The following is a 25,503-nucleotide window of genomic DNA, read 5'->3' on the forward strand; positions in this document are numbered from 1 at the left end:
ATTACATTTTAATTGCATTTTATAACACACTGCTCCCCTATCTTTCTTTTCATTCAACATCAGCTAAATATCTTAGAATTTTCACACTGAAGAAACACAAGAGAAGAGTGGATAAAATGACTTAGTTTGAACACTTTTCTTGAGATAGGTATAAGCTTGGAAGACATGCTTCAATCTAAGGAAAAGTAAGAATCGGCAAAGAAAATCCTTGTATGTGCTCAAACATCTGTGTCATTCCTAAATTCTCATTGCTCTCCTTGCTTCCTGCAGGTGAGGTTACATAAGATTCAGGGTACATTTTAATTTTGAAAAATAAAATGATGAATGAAATAAAATGAATGAAAGAGAATAAAATATTTTCTATAAATAATACATAAACTGTATAGATATATGTTGATAGGAAGTACATAATTATCCACTATTAACTCTGATTGCCTTTATACAGTTTCCTAACTTTGGTCTGGATGTACATCTTCAGATCAAGATAAATAGTCAGACTGACCCTAGAATGAAAAATGACCTACCATTTTCTCTGATAAATTAAACACTTTGCCAGGTATTTGTCAATAGGTGGGAATGCCTTCACAAAGCAGTCTGCTTTGTCAGCACTAGTGGTTTATTGCTATTCCCCTCTAATTTCCCCATGGGCAAGTGCAAATCTGAGATTACAGGAAGACGAAGCCGTCAGGTGTCAGACTGTCCATCTTCCTCTTCAGCTACTGCCTTAGTCCTCATTAACTTGCTCACCTCTCTTGGGGAGAAACTTTGCTTTACTTCTTAGAAGTTCAGGATGTGAATGATTTTTTAAAGAAATATTACCCACAAAGATGCCTAGAGAAAGTCCCTTTTATTACTTTATGTTATACTTTATCAAGATTACCCGTTGGATGAAAATTGCAAGAAAAATGTCTGCCTCATGGGAGGTAGTATGGCTGGAAAGGTGCATTTCACTTTATCTTCCTATTTTTCACCTGAATGTGGATGAAAGTAAATACACAGAGAAAAAGGATGCTGACTTGTATGAGATTAGAGACAAAGAGAAATGAAGGGAATTCATGGGATATATATGTAGATGGGCGAGGAAGCATTTGCAGAGAAAGGTAGAGGTCAAAATTAAAGAAAGGGATGCTTTAAGGATGGCTTCTCAGTTCACAGGCTTGGCTCTGGTCTCCACCTAATGATCACTCAAAGCCTATGATGCAGGCTTTAGGGTTTCTTTTCTATATCCAGTCAACAAAGGGTTCCATTGTGAGTTGAATTCAGCTTTCCAAATTATACAGCTTTCTCATTTTGGATTGGTCAGTCAATTAACTAAACGTATTGAAAACTATATTCTAGGGACAGATGGTAGAAAGAATACACACACTTTTTCTCCAGGGCAGAATTCTCAAATGGGGTAAGACACACCCAAAGAGACACTTAAGATACAAAATGATTCAACAGCAAATCATGAATAACTATTATAAATTCTATTTAAATTTAATTTTATCTAAAACTTATTTAAAATATTAAGCTTACCTAAATTTAAATTTTTTTGGAGGATTCACCCTGAGCTAACATCTGTGCCAATCTTCCTCTATTTTGTATGTGGGTCGCCACCACAGCATGACTGCTGACAAGTGGCATAGGTCTTTACTCAGAAACTGAACCATGGCCATCAAAGCAGAGTGCACTGAACTTAACCACTAGGACACAGGGCTGGCCTCCAATTTAATTTTTTTAACAACTATCCTAGAGGTCTGTCTGAAGGAAATGACATTAAGATTTTTTTTTGTTTTGAGAAAGATTAGCCTTGAGCTAACATCTGCTGCCAATCCTCCTCTTTTTGCTGAAGAAGACTGGTCCTGAGTTAACATCCATGCCCATCTTCCTCTACTTTATATGTGATATGCCTACCACAGCGTGGCTTGACAAGTGGTGCCATGTCCACACCCGGGACCTGAACCAGCAAACCCTGGGTCGCCGAAGCAGAACGTGTGAACTTAACCGCTGTGCCACTGGGCTGGCCCAAAGATTTTTTTTAAATAATAAATAGCTTCAATGTTTAAAGTCAAACATAAATTTTAAATATATTTATTTATTTATATATAGAAGTAAATTTATGTATTTATAAATATGCAGTAAGTATATATAAATATATAAAATGTTTGTATATATAAATACTATATATATGTGTGCATGTACACATATATACACATATATATACATATACACAATTATAGTTGTTTGAAATAGACTGTTTTAGCTAGCATAAAAAGATATGTTATTTAAGAGGATGATCTTTGGAGTTAGGAGGATCTCTGCTTACCAGGATGATCTGGATTTTAATCTTAGAGTGTTTATTCACAAACTGTCACCTTGGGAAAGTGATTTAATCTCCTTCTGTGTGTTTCTTTCTTTCTTTACGTATTTTTTTAATTGTGATCATAGTACCCTTATCACAGGACTCTTGAGAATTAAGTGAGATAACATATATAGAAATACTCAGCATAATGCCTGTCCCACAGAAAGTAGTTAAGAAATCATAGATATATTGAATCTATCATGCAAAACATTTTTTAAATTGAGAAAGTTAATTATTAGGTAGAATGCAAGTACGTTACTCAGCAGCTTGTAGGATTATGTTGATCGCTGAACTGGAGGGCTGTGAAGTCATATACACATCTAACAGAGGTCACGTGTTTGTTTCTCAACTTCTAGCAGCCACAGCTACCCAAGGAGAAATAGATTAATCGTTGTTTAGCCCCAGATACAGACCCTCGGTTTGAAACAAGAAATTACATCATAGCATCAAAGGATACAGATGAACAGTGTAATACTAGATTTTGATGGCGAGATAACATACGCCAAATAAATGTTGTTCTAGAAAGTCTAGAGAGTATGGTTACTTTCTTAGCCAAAGTCTGCTTCATTCTTGCTTCAGAATAAAACCAGTTGACTAGTAAGTGATTAAAAATAGTGGCGGAATATTAGGGAGACTATGCTATTTCTTTTTTTTTTTAATTTATGTTTATCTTTTATGAATTTATGTTTATATTTTATAAAATGATTACAAAGTATGCATACTTATTCTATTTTAGAAAGAACATTTCTTCCTCCCTTCCCCGCCTTCTCTCATTCTCTTTTTATACAGAAAAAGTGAGATGACAATGCATGGCGGTAGCTCTTGTCATTGCTTAGACTAAGGAAGTAGATATCTAACTGGTTTCCCTGACTTGTTACAATGTAGAGCTCTTTCCACAAAAAAGCAGGAAATGTGATCTTTTGGAAATATAGATCAAGCTATCACTCCCTGCCTGCCATTGCACTAGAATAACACCCAAATTCTTCACCATGGCCCACAAGGTCCTACACAATTGGGTTCTGCTCATCTCTGATACTATGTGGCACCTTTCTCCCCATTCTTACCACTATCTCTTTACATGCAAGCTCTTTAAATTTAAAAACTTATTCTCTTCTCTGGGCTTTTGCCCTTTCTGTGTTCCCCACCTAGAATTTTCCTCTAAGGACTTCTGAGTGACTGGCTCCTTACCTCTTACAGATACCAGCTCAAATTCAGTTCTTCAGAAGCTTCCCTCCCCAGACCCACAGTCTGAACGAACTCCTCTTTTACACATTACCTTGTCTATTTCCTTCATAGCATTTAGCGCAACCTCAAATTATCTTTTGAATTTATATTTCTTATTGGCTAATGACTGTTACCTGAATAGCTTCCCTCATAAGAATGAAAACTCCAAGACTGTATGGAACCCAAGTGCTTTCTACCACTGTATCCCAAACAATGCAGCAATCCATGGCATGCAGGTGGAACTGGATATATGACTGTAGAATGACTGAATGAATGCCTTGCTCATGTACCTTATGAGAGATAGGAAAATAGCCTCAGATATGCTAGTCTGGAGAATCCAAATTCTAACTAACTATTTAGATGAAAAAATTGTAGTGTATATATATTTGGGGAGAAAGCAGGAATCATCAACCTTTATTCAAGGCGTAGAATGCTTCATGGAAAAATAAAGTCATATACAATTATGGATTTTGGAGAGGGTTATTCGACAAGAAGCATAAGAGGAAAAAAAAAAGAATCCATGCATAAGGGGAATCCTGAGCAAATATTTAAAAAGAAGATATAGGGTTGTGATGGTTAATTTTTTGCATCAACTTGAGTGGGCTATGATGCTCAGATTAAAAATTGTTTCTGAATGTTGTCTTTGAAGATATTTCTAGATGGGATCAGCATTTGTACTGGTAGACTCAGCCAAGTAAATTGCCTTCCTCAATGGGGTTGGGCATCATCCAATCCACTAGGGCCTGAATAGAACCAAATGCAGAGCAAGGAAGAATTCATTCTTTCTTCCTGCCTCACTGATTAAGCTAGGACGAGTTACCCTTTCTGGACCTGGGATTCAAACTATCAACTCTCCTGGTTCTCAGGTGTTTGTACAAGGATTGAGTCACACCACAAGCTTTCCTGAGTCTCCAGTTCACTGACAGCAGATTATAGGAATTCTCAGCCTCCAATATTGCATGAGCCAATTCCTTACAATAAATCTCCCACTGGTTCCATTTCTCTGGAGAATGCTGACTAATGCAAGGTAAAAGTTATAAAGACCTCTGTGTTAATTATTCTGAAAGGATGGGAAAAAATACATACAACTGCTGTAGCTGGTTAGAGGCCAACCCGTTATTTTGATAACGAGAACAAGGAAAAAGGGAAAAAAGTTCCAAACAATGTTGGTAAGGTTTACTGAAAAAAAAAAAATATGTAGAAAAGAATAAATCATAACTGAGTTTATGTTTGTGAAAACACAAAGTTAGGAGGATAATATAGTTATGATGACGCTGAAAAATAGGAATTAAAATAGAAAAATCAAGTAGAAAGAAACAAAAATTCAAATATGCTATATACTTTCATGCATCATTTAATATAAACTAGTTTTAAGGTACAAAATTTAAAAGGTCCGAAAAATAAATTATGCGTTTTTCTGGAGTGGGTAGGAGATAGGAAAATGCATTTAATTTTATGTATAGTATCTCAAGAAAACAAAATACAGTTTTTTAACTCACTCAGCATACATTTAGACAATACCTAGTCACCTGCATCTTACTGCAGTTAACAGTATCCCCTTATACCAGAATTCAACAATTAAACAATTTATTGATGATTTATGTGTAACTAAAGCACAGATGCAGATTCATGGGCTGACAGGAAAAATTGTAAAATTAACAATTTATTCTATTGATTTGCTAAGCCAATTTACCAAGCTGAGAATGTACAAAGTCTGAGGGCCCTATCTATTGCTCCAATATAGCTAATCCAAAACTCAAAATCTCCAGTCTTGTATATTGGCTGTTCTGACAGAAGGTAATTTAATTTGACTGCTTGATCTCTTCCCAAATATTCTGAAATTATACATGTGCCAACACGAAGGATTGTTACCTGCTATTAACCTCAAATGGTATTATTCCAACATATGCACACAACACATGAACTCTCTCTCTCACACACAGAGCAGTTATAACAAAATTATAAGATCGTTCCTTGGACTCTGTCTTTCTCTGAGTCATTTAAATTTAACAATTTAACTAACATTATATTTTCTAGGGAGATGAATCAATTTAAGTATTGATTGTGTTCCTGATCATGGACTCAACATTAAATGCATCACAATGATTACCAAGAGTATAATATTAAAACAAAAATACAACTATAAACTCTGTCCCTACATAATTTATTGAATACATAGTTATTCCTGGCTCTGTAGTACACACATATGTACACCAAACAAAGTCACTAGATTATACATGGCATTCATAGATTAGTTGGTTTTTAGATCTGTGCTTTCCTTTATCTCTGGTAACTCAACTAACAGTGTGTTACAAAAGAGTTTGCTTTAGAACTGGCTGCATATTTCACACCAACCCACTTCTTCATGACCTTTACTCATCGCTCCTCCGATTTTGGATCAACTCCATGTCAGAGACAAACTTTTCTTCATCCTCATTCTTTTTTTATCCTTTCAGGTCAACATTCAGGCTATGTTGAGATAGTTTTGACTATCAACCAAACAGTTTCCTCTCATGCCAAATGAAGAAACTCTAGTTCCTGTAGTGAAATCAATTCAGTTGCAATATGGAGGAAGGAGACGTGTTTAATTACATATCAGGGGTTATACACAATGCTATAGCAGCTAGTTAAAATATACAGTCAAACTCTCAAGTTGTTTTGGCTGTATCACCAATCCCAAAGAGCTGTCCCATTTGTTTTTCTATGGAGACTTCTGAATTGATTGACAAGTAAACACAACCTTTTTCATTTGTTAAAATTCCAAGAAACTGCTACATCATAGCATAGTGCTAGGCACTAATAAATGCTTGACAAATGATTTTTAATTAACGTATCATCAGATACCATACTAATGTATCTTTTACATATAAATATGGTATTAGTACATTTGTGATAAATTGGGACATTTCCTTCTCTATATTATAGAAACAAACAGTGTCTGTGCCAGCCCATGCGATACCTGCAGTGTAGGTCATATTAGAATGAAATGAGTTTTTATCACTTCCCAACTGAACTCGTTACTCCATTAAGGTAGATCAAATTGCTTATCTTGACAGAGATTGATTACCAATTAACTGTAGAATAAGCCCACAAAAATGAAGGGTTGGGAAATGCCTTGAAGTTTACTGAGACATCCTTATTAAATACGGAGGTCTGGGGCATAAATACTCCCCAGAAAATTGTGTTTGAAAAATGTTATAGATGTTACACGAGGTGGTAATGGTATTCTGACAAAACAGGAAATCTTCATAGTTCTGGAGTGAAACTTAAGGTGACCTTGTAAAGAGCCTACATAAACCATTCGATAAACCTCAGGTTTTCTGACATCCTTTACTCTTGCCACAATTTGACATCGAGTTACATCAAGTCAAATGAAACTATGTGAACAGCCATCCTTCAAACACTAAATTCCATCTTTTTTCCTGCCTCCTAGGGCATGAAATAGCTGCCTAACCCCTACTGTTTGTAGGTTTCTTTGTCAGGTTGCAAGTGGGGATTGATACCTTCTGACTTTCACAGCACTCCCAATTTTATTATATCTGTGGTAGTCCTCAGATAACAAATATTTCTCTATTCAGATCTAATAAAGTTAGTGAAAAGCATTAGGATTAAATGTTTTCAAGACTTAATTTGCTTTAAGTTTTCCCACATGTGGTTTTGTAGACAGCTTCTGAAATGGCAGCTCCAGAGCCCATTCTCCAAATCCCAGGAGGAAATTAGTGCAGCATCTGCAGTCTAAATTATGTTGGCTCTCCCCAGCTCCATGCCCTTTACAAAGTGATTGTCTGATGTGTGGCTACTTGGTTTTGTCAAACAAGTACTTCTGCTTTCTGGAATCTTTCAAAATGGCAATGGGTCTTCAATATCTAAAACCACCTAATAAATTGAAATTCTACATTTGTTCCAGGTTCTACAAAGCTCATGATTTGACGTTTTTAAGTCTTAAAAATATTAGCAGAAAAGTACAAAAATATCTACATTCAAGGTAACTATGAAAAGCTGAATGTGCATGAAATAAATGTTGGGAAGGATTCCACCTAAGATAAGCTGGTGATAATGCTTCAGAAAGACTTCTCTCTTTCTACTTGCCTGATGGATGCAAATCAAATTCTTTGACCTTAGGAGAGTGATCATAAAATGTAATCAAAGTTTCCAGATCGAAAGGTGCTCGAAATGGTTCAGTAGGCAGCTGCATCAATGCTATAAAGCATCATGACTGCTAACATAGGTCATGTTTCAGGAAAACAAGATGAAAACCTTTTGCTTTTAAAGGAAATTTGGTCAAGTCCCAGGAAAAGAATGACAGCTATATTTATACGGCCTCCAACCTCAAGGAACACTGAGCAATTTGCAGATTTTTTAATGTAATTAACCTCCAGAGTATTCCTGTTACATATGTTTAAAAGCTGGCCGCCAGTACTATTGTAACGAGAAGTCTGAAGTGTTAGAGTATCTAGTGACTTAAGGTTACAAACTAAATATTGGTATAGCTTTTTAGTTATGATGTCATTTCTTCCTTGTAAGACATTCAAAATATTTTGAGCATTGGGGAGAAACAGTATCCAAACTTCCCATTGAACAAAAAGAGCAGTCCTCAATTTGCAAAGCAATCAGTGGCACACTTAACCAGTGCAAAAACTCCAAACTACCAATAGCTTAAAAGATTATGAGAATGGGACTGTCTATTATTTTGGTGCTTCCAAATTGCATTCATTTGAATCTGATGCTTTGATGTAGAATTCCTGTCTGAATGATTCTAGCCAGGCTGCAGTGTGTGTGTGAGTCTGTGTGTGATCTTTGAAAAGAGAGGTTTCATTAAATACACTTATCATATACATTTATTTACAACTCCCTTCTACCTCCCACAACATGTGAAAAATTATGCCAGAAAGAGGCTAAATTACAGGTTATATTTTTAAATATTTTCAGACCTTAATGGAAGACAGTGTGTGATTTCCCAGGGGAAATATTATAATCCATCAAGTTTACTGAATGAAATATTGAAGAACTCCTGTAACAGGGAAGAGTGATCAGATGTGGCAGGGAGGCCAATATTGGTTCTTTCCCAAGAAGGTAAAAGTAAAAGAACTCTTACTTTATTATCAATTTAAGTCAAGGAACCAACGATTGTTTAATTGAGCACCACAACAAACCAGGAAATAAATAGCATAAGTTAAAAATATAAAGAGAATTAGACAAGGTCAGTGCCCTCAAAGAAAACAAGTAGAAAAACATGTAATCAATTACAACGTAGTTTTAAGTATTATGATGAAAAAAGAGGTACATAGTAGATAGTGTCATGGACTGAACAGTGTCCCCTCCAAAATTTGCATGTTGAAGCCTTAAACCAAAATTTGACTTGATTTAGAGACAGAGTCTTTAAGAAGGTTAATTGAGGTTAAATGAGGTCATAAGTGTGGGCACTAATCTGCTAAGACTGGTGTCCTTATAAGAAAAGAGACACCAGATATCTCTCTACACACAAACAGAGGAAAAGCCATGTGAGGATATAGCGATGAGACGGCCATTTGCAAGCTAAGAAGAGAAGTCTAACCAGAAACTAGCCCTGATGGCACCTTGATCTTGCACTTTGAGCCTCCAGAACTGAGAGAAAATGAGTTCCTGTTGTTTAAGCCACTCAAACTGTGGTATTCTGTTATGGCAGCCTGAGCTGACCAATAGATGATAGACAGATGATAGATAAATAGATAGATAGAGAGAGAGATAGAGAGATAGATAGATAGATATAAAAAATAGAGCAAAGAATAAGAAGTTTTATCTACAGATATGGTGAAAAGCAGTAGAAAACACTTGAATTAGATCTTAAAAATTAAATTAGGAAGTTTACCTAGTGCAATACTTTCTCTCACAATTTTGTGTGTATGTTCTTCTGAAAATAAACAATTACCAACATTTTTAACAAATGTCCTTCCCTTGTTCTTTCTTATCAATTTTATTCTGATTTTCCTTCACGTCTTTCTCCACACTATAGTGACAACATCCTTCAAATTAAAACTCTTCCTTTGGATCTAAACTCTCCCCAATTGTTTAAGTGTTGAACTTCCAAGGACTGCTGTGCCTCTTACCTGCACATCCAGTGAAAATTGCTACTTGGCTCCTGTCTGCATTTCTAAAATTTAATTATTTCAATCATCTCAGCACAAATACCACAACTAATAATAATAAAAATATGTCTATCAGTACATAGTATTTTTATGTATGTTATATTTATTACCTAAAACAATGTTATCATGTAAATGTCTTTAATCAGATTTCAAATAGGAAAAAATTAAAGTTCAGAGTGTTTAATTGATTTGTTAAACTTATTCAGTTATTACATTTGGTGACTAGGAAATGAAATAACTTCTGAATTTAAAGTCAATTTTCTTCTAATGGATATTTCCTGTTTAGAAGCTAATGATAAGCATCCATTCACCCACCTTATTTCTAGTAAGAGCCTACAATCTCTGTTTAGTAACACCTATCTCCAGTTCTTTGTGTGTTCAGATGGAAGGCAGCCTAGTCAGTGCATTCCTTTACTCTGGCTCCAGAGGTCAGTTTAAAAATGGCCACGTGAGGCCCATTTACTGCTAATCTCAGGGCTTTTGCTGGAGTATCTTGAAGAGGTGTTTGTTCTTTTCCTCTAAACTTGAACCAAGAGGGAATAAAACGGGAACAGCAGCATCCATCTCATCACTGTGTGTGACATGAAAATGAAACCAACACAAGCAGAAAAGTCTAGGCAAGCAGGTGAACAGAGAAACTGAGTCCTAAAAACATCATTTGACCAAGGAAGACATTTGTTCCTGAGGATTGCAACTATATAGTTTGCTACCAAATCACCTGGACTACTTTTATTCATGTGAATCAACAAATTATCCCTTTCTTGGTTAAGCCAGTTTGAGTTAGTATTTGGATTCATCACAACCTAGAACCTTAACTGAACAAGATTTCCTCTAAAACAACTATCTGGGAAGCAACTTCTAGACTGATGGTTATATTAATTTATGAATGTATGTTTGAGTTATGAGCCTCCTTATGAAGATGATATAGCAATTCATAACCATGAATACGGGGTTTGCATCTCAAAGCTGGTCAAGAAAACTTACTTCAGGAGGCAGACATTAAGTGAAATGCTGTCACCATAAAAGAGAAACAGAGAATTATGTGCAAGACACTATGAGATAAAAAATTACGATAGGAATAATTTTAAGTGAAAAGACAAAAGACGGAAAAAAGTGACTAAGACCCCAATTTAGTCATAACTGGGAAGGAAGTACAATAAAGGAGAAAACTAAAGGGCAAAGATTACAGAGTCTAAGTTCAAAAGAAACTGGCTTATTTGCTGTGGCAGGTGGCTACTAGATGGATAGTTTCATCCTCACACAAGAACTAGGGAACATAGAGTCTGGTCTTGGTGAGATACAAGGAGCAAATTAGGGACAACGAAGGCAAGGGCTATTGAGAAGATTACTCCAAGCTTTAAGTTAAAGAGACCATAGAAGAGTCCTCAAGACTTACAGTGATACAGCCTACGTCTCTGAGGAAAAACTCCCCAGGGACTAAAATGGTGTATTCATCCTTGCAGTCTCAGCACTTAGGCCAATAGTGACACAATAGCAACTCAGCAAAATTTTATTGACTGAATGAATAAATGTTGAAAGAACAGAAGTCTCCATTTACTTCAAACTTTTAAGGGGATTAAAAGAAAGAATCTAACGTCTAATTTAGGCCATCAGATGGGGAAATTTTACGAGGAATAATTTCCTTAAAATTGAATGTCCATAGAAAGGTAACAAAGTGGAAGGAGGAGTGGCAAGAAAGGTTATCCATAAGGATTTATGCAACATGTTAAATATACAATGAGCTAAATTATTATTTTTTTTTTTAAAGATTTTATTTTTTTCCTTTTTCTCCCCAAAGCCCCCCAGTACATAGTTGTATATTCTTCGTTGTGGGTCCTTCTAGTTGTGGCATGTGGGACGCCGCCTCAGCGTGGTTTGATGAGCAGTGCTGCACCCAGGATTCGAACCAACGAAACACTGGGCTGCCTGCAGCGGAGCGCGGGAACTTAACCACTCGGCCACGGGGCCAGCCCCCAATGAGCTAAATTCTTAACATAAAACCCTATGTGCAGGTGATTTTTATTATGAACTGCCTCACACTATAGAATGAATTAGTTCCTCATTGAAAATAGCTGGGCATGCCTGTCTATTTTGAATTATGTGAGGGAATTCCAGGTGCCAATGAGGCAAGAAGGGCCAGAAAAATAGTAGGAGACCAACGACATGGTCTAACCATTAGTATAAGTCAAAAAAAGTTAAGTGTGCAGAAGTAGAGAATAGAATTTCATTGAAAAAGCACAATGACTGAAAACTTCTTGGTTTTGTTTATCTTTTTCATATAATAAATTAAGGAGAATATCTAACCTACCTAAGAAAACTGTTTTGAAGAACTTTATTTGGGCCATTTTCATACACACATAGTACTATGCTAATTTTAAATGAGTCTCAGCTTTTCACTTAAACACACCAGCAGGAAGTCTACTTGGCAATACTTTCTTGGATGTTTTGCCAATTACTGTATGTACTTGAAAACAACAAAACTGCTTTCTATAAAAAGCATCTTATAATTCAGATTTTTCAATGATCCAGAAGGGGTTCCACCTCAATTACTCTGAATGAGTAAAATTTTACTATATTATTTCCACACCAATTTTGAGTCCCACTATTGTCTCAGGAAAGAATTCTAAAAATATTAAATAGGGGTTGAAGAATTTTTTTGAAAATATTTTTCTTGCCTTCCATGACTATCCTTGGCAAATCCCAATAGTTCCCTCTGTGTGTGTCATTCTGATCCATTCCTCCTTTTCTAAACTCTTCAATGTCCCTGAAGTAGATGACCCCTATTCTAGCAGCAATATTTTGCATTTATTAAGCACTAATGATATATTACAGACATTAAGATGCTGTCTTATTTAAAAGCCCTACACACTGAGTGTTATTCTTATGCTCATATTACAGAGGAAGAGGCTGGTATGCAGAAGACTTAAGTAACTTCCCCTGAGTCTCACAGTTAGTAAAGCAGAGGGTTAAGATTCAAATCCAGATCCATGTGACTCTAAATCTGTGCTTTACGGCAGGAGGTAGCAAATCCATGATCTTAGTCCATTTGGGAGGCTGCCACAAAAGACCAGGTGGCTTATAAACAACAGAAATTTATTTTTCACACTTCTGGAGGCTGGGAAGTCCAAGACCATGGCAGCAGCACGGTCCTGTTTTGCTGAAGGACCTCTCCCAGGTTGAAGACTGCCTATTTCTCACCGTGTCCTCACAAAGCTAGGGAGTTCTGTGTTGTTTTTTATAAGAACACTAATCCCGTCCATGAAGGCTCCACTCTCGCACCTAAGGACCTCCCAAAGGCCCCATTTCCCAATATTATCACATCAAATGTTAGGATTTCAACATATGAATTTTGGGGGAACACAAACGTTCAGACCACAGCATCCCTTCCTCTACTTGTTTTTATAAAGTTATATTGGAACACAACCATACCCAGTTGTTGATGTATTGTATATGGCTGCTTTTATGCCATAAACAGAGGAGTTGAGGGGCTACAGCAGACATCATAGGGGACACAAAGTTGAAAATATTTACTATCGGACCTTTTACAGAAAAAATTGCCAACTTCTGCTTTAGAGCCTATAGCATTAAACTATCCCCTCTCTACTACTCGAGACCATCACTAAAACAATTTTTCACTTTGTAGACAAATTTCACTGGAATTTCAGCAGTGTCGAGCAATCAGTTGTAAAAAGTCAGTCATTTTTTAAACACAGAAAGAGCACTTTGGGACAATCTCCATATAATTCTGGAAAGTCCATAATTTTGAAGACACGATTGCACCTTTGAGTAATTCGAATGATTTAGTTTACCTTTCTTTGACATGTTTTTCCGAATTTGATTACACTTTATTTTGACTGAGGAAATCAGTTTAAGCGTAATCTATTTAGCACATGCTAAATGGTAAATCATAACTGTAGCACAGAAGACACTTTCTGAGATATTGCCCGCGAATGAATAATACTCACCAAAATATTGTCGGATTCTCATTTGAAAGATTTCAAACAGCAGTTTCACAATAGATAAAATATCCAATATTCCAAATGTTCTTTTTCCAATGCTAGATGAAACCAGAGTGATTTGAAGGCAGTGGCAGCTGGAGTAGGACTCATGGAAAGAGAAGGATTGAGGTGGGTGATTTAAAAGGCTGTTAAATACGTGTAGTATATAAATGGAAGCTTTGGACCGTCAATGAAACAAGTCATTTTGCAAATTTTAAATAAGAATTTTAGGAAAGATACGTTGTTCCCAAAACACATTTTAGGTGAGAAATGAAACTTGCCTTCCTATAAAGTAAGAGTTTTCTGCTTGACCAAGTCATTCTTATTGATCTTATAGCGGTAACTTTTGTTCCATTTTCAATAAACTCTTACTCTTTAAAAAATTTTTCCATTTTAAAATTTACATTTGTTCCTCATTTATTTAATTAATGAATTGATTTAAAATCTGTTAGAGAACTGTAAGCTTCACTATTGATCTGTTAAAGAAAAAAAAGCCATCGATGCAATACAAGCAACTATTTTCTCAAGCCAGAATTGATTGAGAGCGTCCCCTGTATAAAAATGAAATGCATTTCTGTGGATGCACTGACGCTTCACCATCTGTCCAACATCTCAGATTTACTCTCCCAGATAACTTCATATTTCACCCCGCAGTCCCTAAAGAAACATTGCTTTAAACAGGGCCACATGGAAAAATACACTTCAATAACATTTGAAGGTCTTGCATTTAGCTGCAAGGGCCTCTAACCTAAATGACTGATGTGTCTAGAGAGAAGCTCCATTTGAAGTTATGGAAATGGGGAGGAGCAAATGCAAGGGATAGAATGTATAAAAAACGAAATGATGGCAGTAAAAGACATAGGGATTTACAGATAAAGCCAAAAGATGCTGGCAGCCATCTATCAGTCTGCCTTGATGAAATAGGTATTGGAAATTAACTCGGGAACCCTATGAATTACATTCAATCCATGCTCTGGGCTAAGCACTTGTCAATTTCAGCTGCTATTGCAACCTATTACTTACAGACTACATGGCTGGCAAGCTAATAGCACTGGATAGTGTTAAAGAAAATAGGAGAATAAACTGAATGTAGCAAGGCTTGTCACTGACAGAGCATGCCTTTCTGAAGTCCAGGGTGAACACTTCAAAGCCAGGACTGTTCACTTGCTCCAGGTGAGCACTTGACCTTCCGTATCATCATTTTGTCTATGAAGAAGAGTCTTCCCAAAGGATTAGCCACCAATCAACCAGATATCTGTGAACTTTTGCTAGTGTTTTCAAGGTCTGTGAAAAATACTTGGAATTTAAATGTTTTTATAATTGTTAATTCCTTTCATTCTGAAGTCAGACAGATCCTGTCACTGACCACTTAGTTTTACTTTCAAATAAAACCAGTTCTAGTGCTTTATGTTATGTTTCCCTTCAATCATCAGTCAACTCCCCATGTCTATCTAAGCAACATGTAATTCTTACACTTAAGAGCAAGTTAAGCCAGAGGTTTTAGTTTGTACTACAAAACATATATCTCTCTACTTCCCATAGACTCTCTCTGTCTATGAGTGAGTAGTATCTTCAATCTTATCTCACAAAAAAATAAGAAAGATGCATCAGTACAGCGAACTTTTTCTTTAAGATGAGCTCCACCAGTGCTCTGGAACTATATTGTATTTTTCAACTGATAAGCTTGTCTAACATTGAAATATTTTAATAAGCAGGCACGTTCAGAGTAAATGTCAGCCACAGTGATCTTCTGACTAACAGATGCTAGTGGGTATAGAGAGGGGGAGAGGGACGTAAAAGCAGTGAAAAATCAAGCAAGGCCAAATTAGAACAAATGTTTGTCAAGGAAAAAGGGCAGCTCTTCATCTGATGGAAGGGATTTAATTAGAAAAGTCACAGAAAGAAGCTGTCTCAAAAGTACGGGTCCCATTCTCCACAGATAAGCTAATGAACCTCATTGAACTTTGCGGAAAAATGCTGAACCAATAATACAAGGAAGAATGAATTTGCAAAGTGTGCTGCTGTGCCTCTTACATTCAAGAGGGTCAATTGCTTATGCCACTCCAGGTCATCATAGAGAAGTGCTGTGGCAAATTACCTTCTACTTCTCCTTCTGAGTGGCCAAATAGGTAAATGGATCCGAGGAAACTATGATTTAAATATGTCTCCTTTTTATAACAATACAGGAAATTTTATCGTTAAGCAGTAAATTATAAATTATGGATCACATATTTTATGTACCAAATCACCTACAGGATATATAATCTACACTGCTCACGGTCTAATTCCATCCCTAGTGATTTTCTCCTCTTCAATAGCAGCCATAACAAAAATCTATTAAAGGACATATTTCCCTTTTTTTTGTTTTAGTCAAGGTCATCTTGGATGTATAAAAAAACACTGTAAACGGAATTTTGTAACAATGATTGTGTAAGGAAGACGCAAACCCCAGAGCAAGCTGGATATGGAAAAATCTGAAGTCGTTTACAAATCACACTAAAAGAAAGGAAGACTCTAAACTCTTCTGATTGTTTAATGCTTCAGTGCCTTTGTTTGTCAGTTTTATTTTCCTTACTGGTTAGCCTTTTGCAGAGAATTCATGTCTGGTATTGAACTCCTTGAGAGAGTAATAAAGCACATATGGAATAGAGTAGCATGTGGAATTAAATTGCAAAATGCTTATTGTGGAGCTTTTCCGACACGGGACATTTACCAACTACCTTTAGGAAAGTTTCTTTTGTTATCTGACATAAGCAAATACAGGTGCTAAGCATTAAATGCATTAATCAAAGCTTCCCCTAATCCACTTACCACCTCATGAGAGAAACCCAGAAGAAAATACCTAGGCAATTATAATAGGTTACAAATAGAAATCTTGAAGTTAGACACCACTGTCATTTTCAAAAGTATGTAAAATACCAACAGACATAAATAAACACACACACACACAACCACACACACTCCAGAGAAGCCCTACTCAGAAAGAAATTGGGCTATTTGCATTCTATTTACTTTCACACTTTGCTGTTGGCATGGAGAATAAATAATTTCATTGAAATTTTTACAAATTTTCTGACTCAAAACCAGAAAGCATACAATATTTAAATACAAACAATGCTTATTTTGCCTTTGGTGGGGAGGATGGTGTCAGAAGAGAGAATCATTATCAAATCTCATCATATCTACTTAAAAATTTAATCTCTGCATCTGATTCCATAGTTCTGATACCCTTCAGATCTTAAATGGAATTGCTATTGACTACGCTGGTCCGGAGTGGGAAACTAGACTTAGGGCCTTTTCTTGCCTATCTCTGAGACCCTGCTTAATGTTCTTATGGCTTTAATATTGGAAAACTACCCAAGTCCCGGAAAATTTCTTCCATCACTCTGAATCACTGTTCTCAACTGGGAGAGATTTTGCCCCCTGGGGAACATCTGACAAGGACTGGAGATAGTTTTGATTGTCAGAACTGAGGGGAGGATGCTACTGGCATCTAGTGGGTAGAGGCCAGGGTTGCTGCTAAATAGCCTACAATGCACAGGACGGTCACTCACCAAAATGAATTATCCAGGCCCAAATGTCAATGGTGCCCTGTTTGAGAAATTGTGCACAGTCTAACTCATGAACATGAGGTGTTTTTCTGATCTCAGATTTCCCAGGATATTTCTGCAATCATACATACAATTGTTTCTGTGGCAGTCAAATTGTTTTTTTCCACCTAATTTGCATGTCCTGCCTCTTTGCTTACTGACAACACAGATTTGAGCCTAGAGGTATAGTAGAGGTCATGAATCAGTAGGTATGATTTTTTCTTGATCACATGAAGTGATTTATTTACAAATGCCGGTGTCCGGAGGCGCGGGGGGTTTGTGGGGTGGAGATTCAAGATGTTGGGAACAAATGCCATCTACTTAAATGTCCTCCTCCTGGGATTATTCCAGAACTGTAGTGCAGCTCAAGGCGTTTGAATCAACAGCTAGACTGAATTGGTCCTACAATATAACCCACTCTCTAGATAAGACAGAAAATAGATGAAGTAACTGCAAGTAGAAAAGCAGCCAATTTCAGCTATCTCCTTCTTCTGACTTGATGTGAAGTTTTTAGTAGATTTAATTTATCATTTGTGAAATGGTAACTTACTTATGTGGTTAACTTACTTAAAACCCATTCTGTATAAATCAAAGACTATTCCAATAATTATTATACCTAAGAACTAAAAACAATCAGGTCATCTAAGAAAGAGAGGACACACTGATTTTAGATCCTAATTTAAGCCTGTGAACATGTGTACTCTCTGATGGTAGCTATTCTTGCATTTTGTATACAGTATTTTTTCAATTCATGGCCAAATGTAATCACAAAATAATTCACTGGATGTTGGTGTTGGAAGTGGGCTTAAAGACTACTTAATCCAACCTTTTAAGTAGTGATGGACTTTTTCCTAAATGATTTCTGATGGATGTAGACCAAGCCTTATTGGAAATTTCTAAGGATAGGAGCTCACCCAAGATTAAATGAATCTTGGTGTTAGAAAGAATTGAGTAAGTAATTTGTCTAAGCACTCTCAAAGCTTTAAACTTTCTCTACAATAGCTTTGACACTAACCTTCAGTCATTCCTCAATTCAAGAAATGTTACTTGAATATGACTACATTAATTTCTTCATGGACTTCTCATTCACTACTTCAAGAAATAGTACTTAAGAGTTATCCTGTTTCAAACATTCAAATGTTAGATTCTGGGGATACACCAGGAAAATAAAGTACGAATGGTCTCTGAATTACCTCATTTCATCTCTCACTATATATGAGGAGCTATGAGTTCTCTCTATGAAATAAGTGTAACTTCAAGAGATTCTGTAACTATCTAAGGTCCCACAGCTAGTAACTGTTAGAGCTAGGATTTAAAATGCCTCCTGTAGCTCCCTAACAAATGTGTAAATACAGCTACCATGACTATCCTTAGTTTTCACTTCTTTCATTTCTCCATTAAATATTTATTGAATATAAGAGAGAAAAATAAGCTACAATATATATACTCCATATCTTATGTTCACATAGGAAAATACACACCAGAAATATGATGTGATTTAACACCATTCCAGTGAATTAAACAATGAAAGGACAGAGGAGAAGTATTCTAAACTGGACTAGAATCAAGACACCTTGCCTTATTGAGATGAGATATCTTCTGAACTGAGTTATGAAAGGTGAATGAGTTACCTCAGAAATGGAGTGGTGGGGAAACGTCAAGTCATGTACATGCAAAGGCTAGAGCAGGCAGAACCCTTCCTGTGAATGGTCTTTTGTTCATTATCAGAAAGTCAGGGGGAGAAAAAAAGTGCAACTGGAGAAATAAGCAGATGTCAGGTCATAAAATATCTTATATGCCGTACTAAGGAGTTTGGACTTTATCATGAAAGCTATGGGAGTCATTATAAGATTTTGAAGCAAGGAAAAGACATGATTAGATTTGCATTTTAGAAAGCTCACTCTGGCAGCAGTGTAAATAATGGATTAGAGGAAAGTAAAACTAGAAGGAAGAAATCCAGCTAGGAGGCTGTTACAGGACTCCAAACAAGACAGGGAGAGGACCTAAATTAAGGTAGCAACAGTGAGGATATTAAAACTAGAAAGAGTCATAACTCAAGTGATAGTTTGTAGGTAGAACCAGCATGATTTGTTGTCTGGACAAAAGAAATAAGGAACAAGGAAGACTCAAATCACCCCTGGTTTCTGATTTGTCTACTGTTATCAAATGAAAATAGCCAGAAACAAAAAGAAGTAGGCTTAGAGTGGGAAGACGAGTTTGTTTTTTTTTAACATTTTGGGGTAAGGTTCTTATGGGACACCCAAGTGAATCTGTTTATGGGTGAAGGATGTTTGCCTGTAGTTCAAGATGCATTTTTGGGGGTGATCCATGTGCAGGTAGTGGATGAAGACATGACTATGGATAAGAATGCTTACACAAAGTATATCAAGTGATGGGAGAAGGCCAAGTACAAACATAAGGGGAACAATACATAAAAAGGACTAACATGGACATCAGGAAAGTAGGAAGACAAGCAATAATTATTTAGTCATCCAAATCAAAGATGAAAAGGGTCTCAAGACAAAAAATCCTCTATCAATTATTCCAAAGACAGCAGAGAGGTCATGAGAAAGTCAGAAAAGACTCCTTGATTGGACTTTCATTGGAAGGCCAAGAAGAATACTTTCAATGGACCAGCGAGTAAATGAGAAGTAAATGAAGCAAATAAATGTAGCAATTATCTCAAGAAGCTTGTCTGTGAAAGATTGGTAGCTGGACAGGGGGAAAACATGGTACAGGGAGAGATTGCTTGGTTGATGTTTCTTGGCTTATATTGTTTTGTTTTGTTTTGTTTTGGAATCATAACACTTGAAAATGGATTTAGATGTGATGAAAGCCAAAAAGCATTTACGGTGATGGTAGAGATGTTGAAGAGTTCTCATATATTGATGTCTATTTTGTCCTCTGAATAAGGTGAAGAAGCCATCTCTTGAGGGTGAGGGTTATTGGGGAATCTAAAGAGCTGGGGGGAAAAATTGCAAACATTTGAAATAACCTCCATGGGAATAAAGCTTGCTGGGGACATTGCAATGGCATTCCGGTTGAGGTTAAAGACCAAGAGTTGGTGGTGACCTCAACTCACACTTTGTGGAATAATTTTCAGCAATCCTTGTCAATATCAGTCAGAGAGAAGGTACCAAGGAGGTTAGTTGGATTGATTAAAAAGTGGTCTCCTGGGAGCTAGGGAGTATGGGGAAAAAAAACAAAAAGAGCAAAGAGGGAAAGTGGGTGAAGAAATTCATTGATTAATCCATTTAAGAAATACTTATTGAGAGCTAAATGTATGTCCAGGGGCAAGGTTCTCCAATGAAGATATAATTCTGAACAAGGTAGACACAGTCTCTTCCCTATCGGGGCTTTGAATTGTTGGACCTTAAATCTAGTGTAGATATGGAAGATCATATGCTTAATTCTTTATTTCTTTGGGCAGCATTAGTTAACTAACCAGTGAAAACAATATCACATGTTACACTTTAATGTATCTTTATTATTTGACTTCTCAGCTTTGAACAATATGTTTTATTTTCTACCTGTAAAAATTAAAGTTATCTTATTTACAATATTTCCCATCATCTCAAGCCCATTCTCCAAAATTAGTAACTTATAGTTTTTACATTATCTGTGATTGTCATGTTTCCATTATCTTCAGAAATCATAGCTCCTAAGGGTCTGGGAGGCTTTTCAGGTTTCTAAGATATTCCAAAGAGATTATTTTTGCTTCTCCTCAGAGTAATCTTACCCCTTTTAGGCGGCTCTGTGACTTGAGGGCTCTGGGTAAGATCTGCAACCACAAGAAAGAAAAATAGAGAGAAGTTTTGCATTAAAAATTATCCTTCTAATTTTCTCTTTCTTCTCAGATATTCTAAGAAAAGATACAGGGACAAATGTTTCTTTAATTTTCGGTCTATAAAATTCAGGGTACCAGAGACTGAATGCCATTTAAAATCCTTTCTGGAATAAACTGAGACGTAAGTAAATAAAATAAAATAGTGGTTATAAGGTAATATATGGAGATTCAACCAAATGCTTAAAAGTATTAAATCAGAGACAAACTTTTGTTCATAACAATGCTACTAAGTTGCCTTGTCTTTCTTAGGATTTTCCCATTAACAACTTAGAGGGAAATTTTGACTTTGCAAATATCTTATAAAATCATGAGGCAAGTGAGAATTGTGTTATATCTGACCAGGGTAGCAATTTATGTCTGAAAATGCCAAAATATATATATATTTGTTCAAGGGGGAAATCAACCATTTGGAAATTGCAGTATTTAGAACATTCTAATAGTTTGGGGTTTTTTTTAACCTATTTCACTCAGTATTTTTTAATAAATTCTAGGTCTAGGATCTCAGTTTATTCAGCTATAAATGTGAAAAAATTCACTGAAAGTTATAACAAACAAATCTCCGTTTCATAATTTACTAAGACATTTACACTAAGGGCACAATAATATGTGTATGAAAAAAGTGCTTTGGCATAGCATAGGGAACCAGAAATTCTGATTGGAAGACATGAACATCTTGGAAAATTCAACCTCAAAGCTCAGTGAGGAAGGATAGTTAGGGGCTCTGTAGTCCCTAGGGGGCTAGGATGGTTAGGGGAAGAATTTGAGTCTACTGATGAGATTTGTGTTTTAGTTCAGAAAATGCTGTCACATAACACAAAATCAGAATTTATGCGATATGCTGGTATCTCTGCTCTCTTATGTATAGCAGCTGATTTCTGTAAATTTCATTCTTTCTCTACTTAATAACACAACTCTGGTCATAACAAATACGTGAAAAGTTTATTTTTCTGTCTTTATTTTTATGCTCTTTTGGAGTAATCATATATTTGAACTATTTTTTTGCTAAACCTTGGAACATATGCAAGGACTTTTGGGGACCAAGAAGAGGTTACCACTCTGCATATTTCTGTCACTATAGTTCTTCTTCAATATATCTAATATATTAACTAATTATTCTTGGAGTGTTCAAGTACACACACACACACACTTCTAGCTTTTACAGATCCAAAACATCAGTAAACAGCAAAGTTGAATATGTTGCTTACATAGGTAGCATTTGTTATTGACACTGTTGTTATTACCACAGCTTCTAATATTCACTTTTCCTATCTGCTGGCATTCTCAAAAAATATTCTATATTTAAGACATTAATAACAACATATTAAAAACACTGAGGAGTTGTGCTAACAAAGATGTCCAGCCAAGTCAATCACAAGTGGGAAAGAAAAAAATTGTAAATTCCACCTGCTAGAGTACAGTTACTTATCTTGAAAATCACATCACTAATTGCTCATTGGAAATCTTTCACTAAAGGGGCTGCAGAAGGGCATCCATTTATTACCTAAGTTTAGATGGAGAACCAACTTGTTATTCAGCTATTGATAAGTAGCAAACGTTTTAGGGAACTAAACTGGTTACCAGGCAGAAATAGAGTGCCATTTCTAGCAAAAACATCAAAAGACACGGCAGTCCAAGGAGTATTCAGAAATAGGCACAAGAATTTGTAAATTACAGGTACTAGCAAAGAAATCTTTGACCCAGTACACCAGGAACACCGAGCTATGCCGCATCTTCAGGGAAAGAGTCAGTATTAATGATAATATCTTTTAACTATTCTACACAATATAATTTAGAATAGATATATTACTAGATTAGCCAGGGCTACTTTTTGAAAATAAGTTGTGATTTGATAACAAAATATACAACAACAGGTAGGATAAATATGTCAACCATTAGTATGAGCAACGTCGTTTATTATTTTATAACAAAACTAGATAACTGACATTTAGGTAATCTAAACTTTCCATCAAAATTCTCAGAAATTTTCACTTAAAAAAACAGTTTTGTTGAAATCTGTGATGAGGAGACTGAAGAGCTATTTTAAAAGACTTTATATATGCAAGTTAAAGTCATCAAGGACTTAAAAAAATGGAAGAATGTGTAAAGAAAATGGTGGTCACTGTGAATTTCACCTGGCACAATATAATTTAAACTAGTTGGGGTATGCCAATTCTTGTATAATTATTCTAATATATATATTTTACTTTTGTCAGTTATTATTAAATATCAGATATTGTGCTGTGTATTTTAACAACATTATTCTGTATAATTTTAATAACAGCCTCATAAGATGGACATTATTGCACCCCTCTTACAGATGAAGAGTCAGAGGCTTGAGAAGTTGACTAAATTCCGCATAATCACAGAGCTACAACATGTCAGAGCCAAGCTAAACCCACATCCTGTCTAAATCTCTGAAATATTTTCTCTAAATAATATCTTAAATTTTGAACACTAGATTTTCCTGATCTGAGCAGAATTCTAACTAAATAAGAGATTTGGAGCCAGGCTCTGACTCCAAATTTGAACATGATATTTGAATATGATGTAAACCTTAGGCAACTATCTTAAACTTGCAAAATCTTACTTTCTTCGTCTGAAAAATGAGCATAATTGTAAACAACTTAAGAGTTCTTGTAGTTTCTAAATGAAATGATTTGCATGTGAGTATAGTGGCTGGCAGATGGCAATATCAGTAAATGTTAATGGCATTAATCATCATCTTCACCATCTTTATCAACTTCTACCCTTGGTGTCAGTATCACTGCTCCATTATGTTGTTGTTTGTTGTTATTGTTTTAATTACACTTCATCAGACCTGAACAGGGTCTTTCTTTGATTTCATCATTTGTTATGTGTGATATTGGCAAGGTCGTATGAATTACCTTTACTTGATTCAGAAAACATGGTGAGGGGTGGGGGTCGGGGGGGTGTGGATTATTATCTGTTTTATCACCACGTTGTTTGACATAGGAAAATTTACTTACACACATAAAAGTAATTTGTAAGTCAGGCTATAAAGCCACAGGGATTTACACCAAGTTTTGAACAAAACAAAACCACCAACCCTTCACTAGTTCTAATAGACATTACTAATCAATCACTACACTCCAACTTGGCCAAGATGTCCCAGAATCATCTTTAATAGAATGTTCCAGAGCCATTAACAATTAATTCAAGTTTTCACGTAGAATGAAACTTATCACCTTCCTGGCCTCTAGTCTTAGTCTATACCCATAGGCAAATTCATATTTGCCTTTCTGACTGAGTCCTCAATTTTGTTAAGTGAATAAACAGATGTCAGTTGATCCAGGGTTTCTGCATACTTAGAATTTAAATAAAAAATCAAATTATCATAGCTATAATGTTGCATAGCCTTCTAAATTTACTCTCTGTCTAAAGATTTTAAAGAAAGATTTATTTTTAATTTTAGTTTTCTTCTGCTTAGCTAAAGTCATCGACGATAAAAATCTAACTTGAGTTTTGCAGTTTCTTCTAAACTGTTGGTTGTTGACCTTGTAACCAATGTGGGAATACCTGACTGATGCTCATGATTATGCATATAAAATATTTGAATACTCTGATCAATGTATTTTTATTTTGCCTGTCATCAGAACACTCTATTCTCTGCTACCTCCCAGCCACTAACGCAGAACCAAGTCAGATCGGTCCTTCTGGACTTCCAAAGCACTACCCAGCATTTCTCATTTGCTTCAGTATTTATATTTGTTCACTTGTCTTGGAGAAACAATGAGGCATCTGAATCAGAAGAAAACATCTTTAAAATACATTTTTTTATATCATTCTCCTCACATCTGTAGATGAAAAATCAAGCATTTTGGGTAGTGCACAGGCACGTACATTTGAAAAAACTCTCCTGATGACTCTGCTATGTGTCCCTAAAAGCTGTCTCTGTTAGAAAATTGTGGGCTTTGGAGTCACAAGTTATAATCTCGGCCCCCACAGTTTCCAGACACATGAATTCACAAGTCATTGAATATATTTGATAAATGGTCATTAAATATACGAGCAATTGTCGTGAAGAAAGTAGCTAACACCTTACTCTCGCCTGGTAGGAGTTTAACAAATGTCATTTCCTTCTTTTTCTCTTCTGCTCATCCATCTTCACAAATTCCAGACTCACTGATTAGTGCTGGAAGAAATCTTCAGTGAAACCCCAGAATTGTGACTGAGAGCGTTGAAGTGACTTACCCAGTCTCATACTTTTACTTATCACATTTCTCATATTTTGTCTGCCTGCAGCTTGATCATATGTCCCTGTCCACACTCTAGTGTCCAATTCATCCCGTGAAAAACTGATTTTCTTCCTGCTTTTTGGAGAAATCAGGTAGAAAAATAACATCTGTTCAGAACC

Source organism: Equus przewalskii, chromosome 16, assembly GCF_037783145.1.
Source record: "Equus przewalskii isolate Varuska chromosome 16, EquPr2, whole genome shotgun sequence".
NCBI classification, from domain to species: Eukaryota; Metazoa; Chordata; class Mammalia; order Perissodactyla; family Equidae; genus Equus; species Equus przewalskii.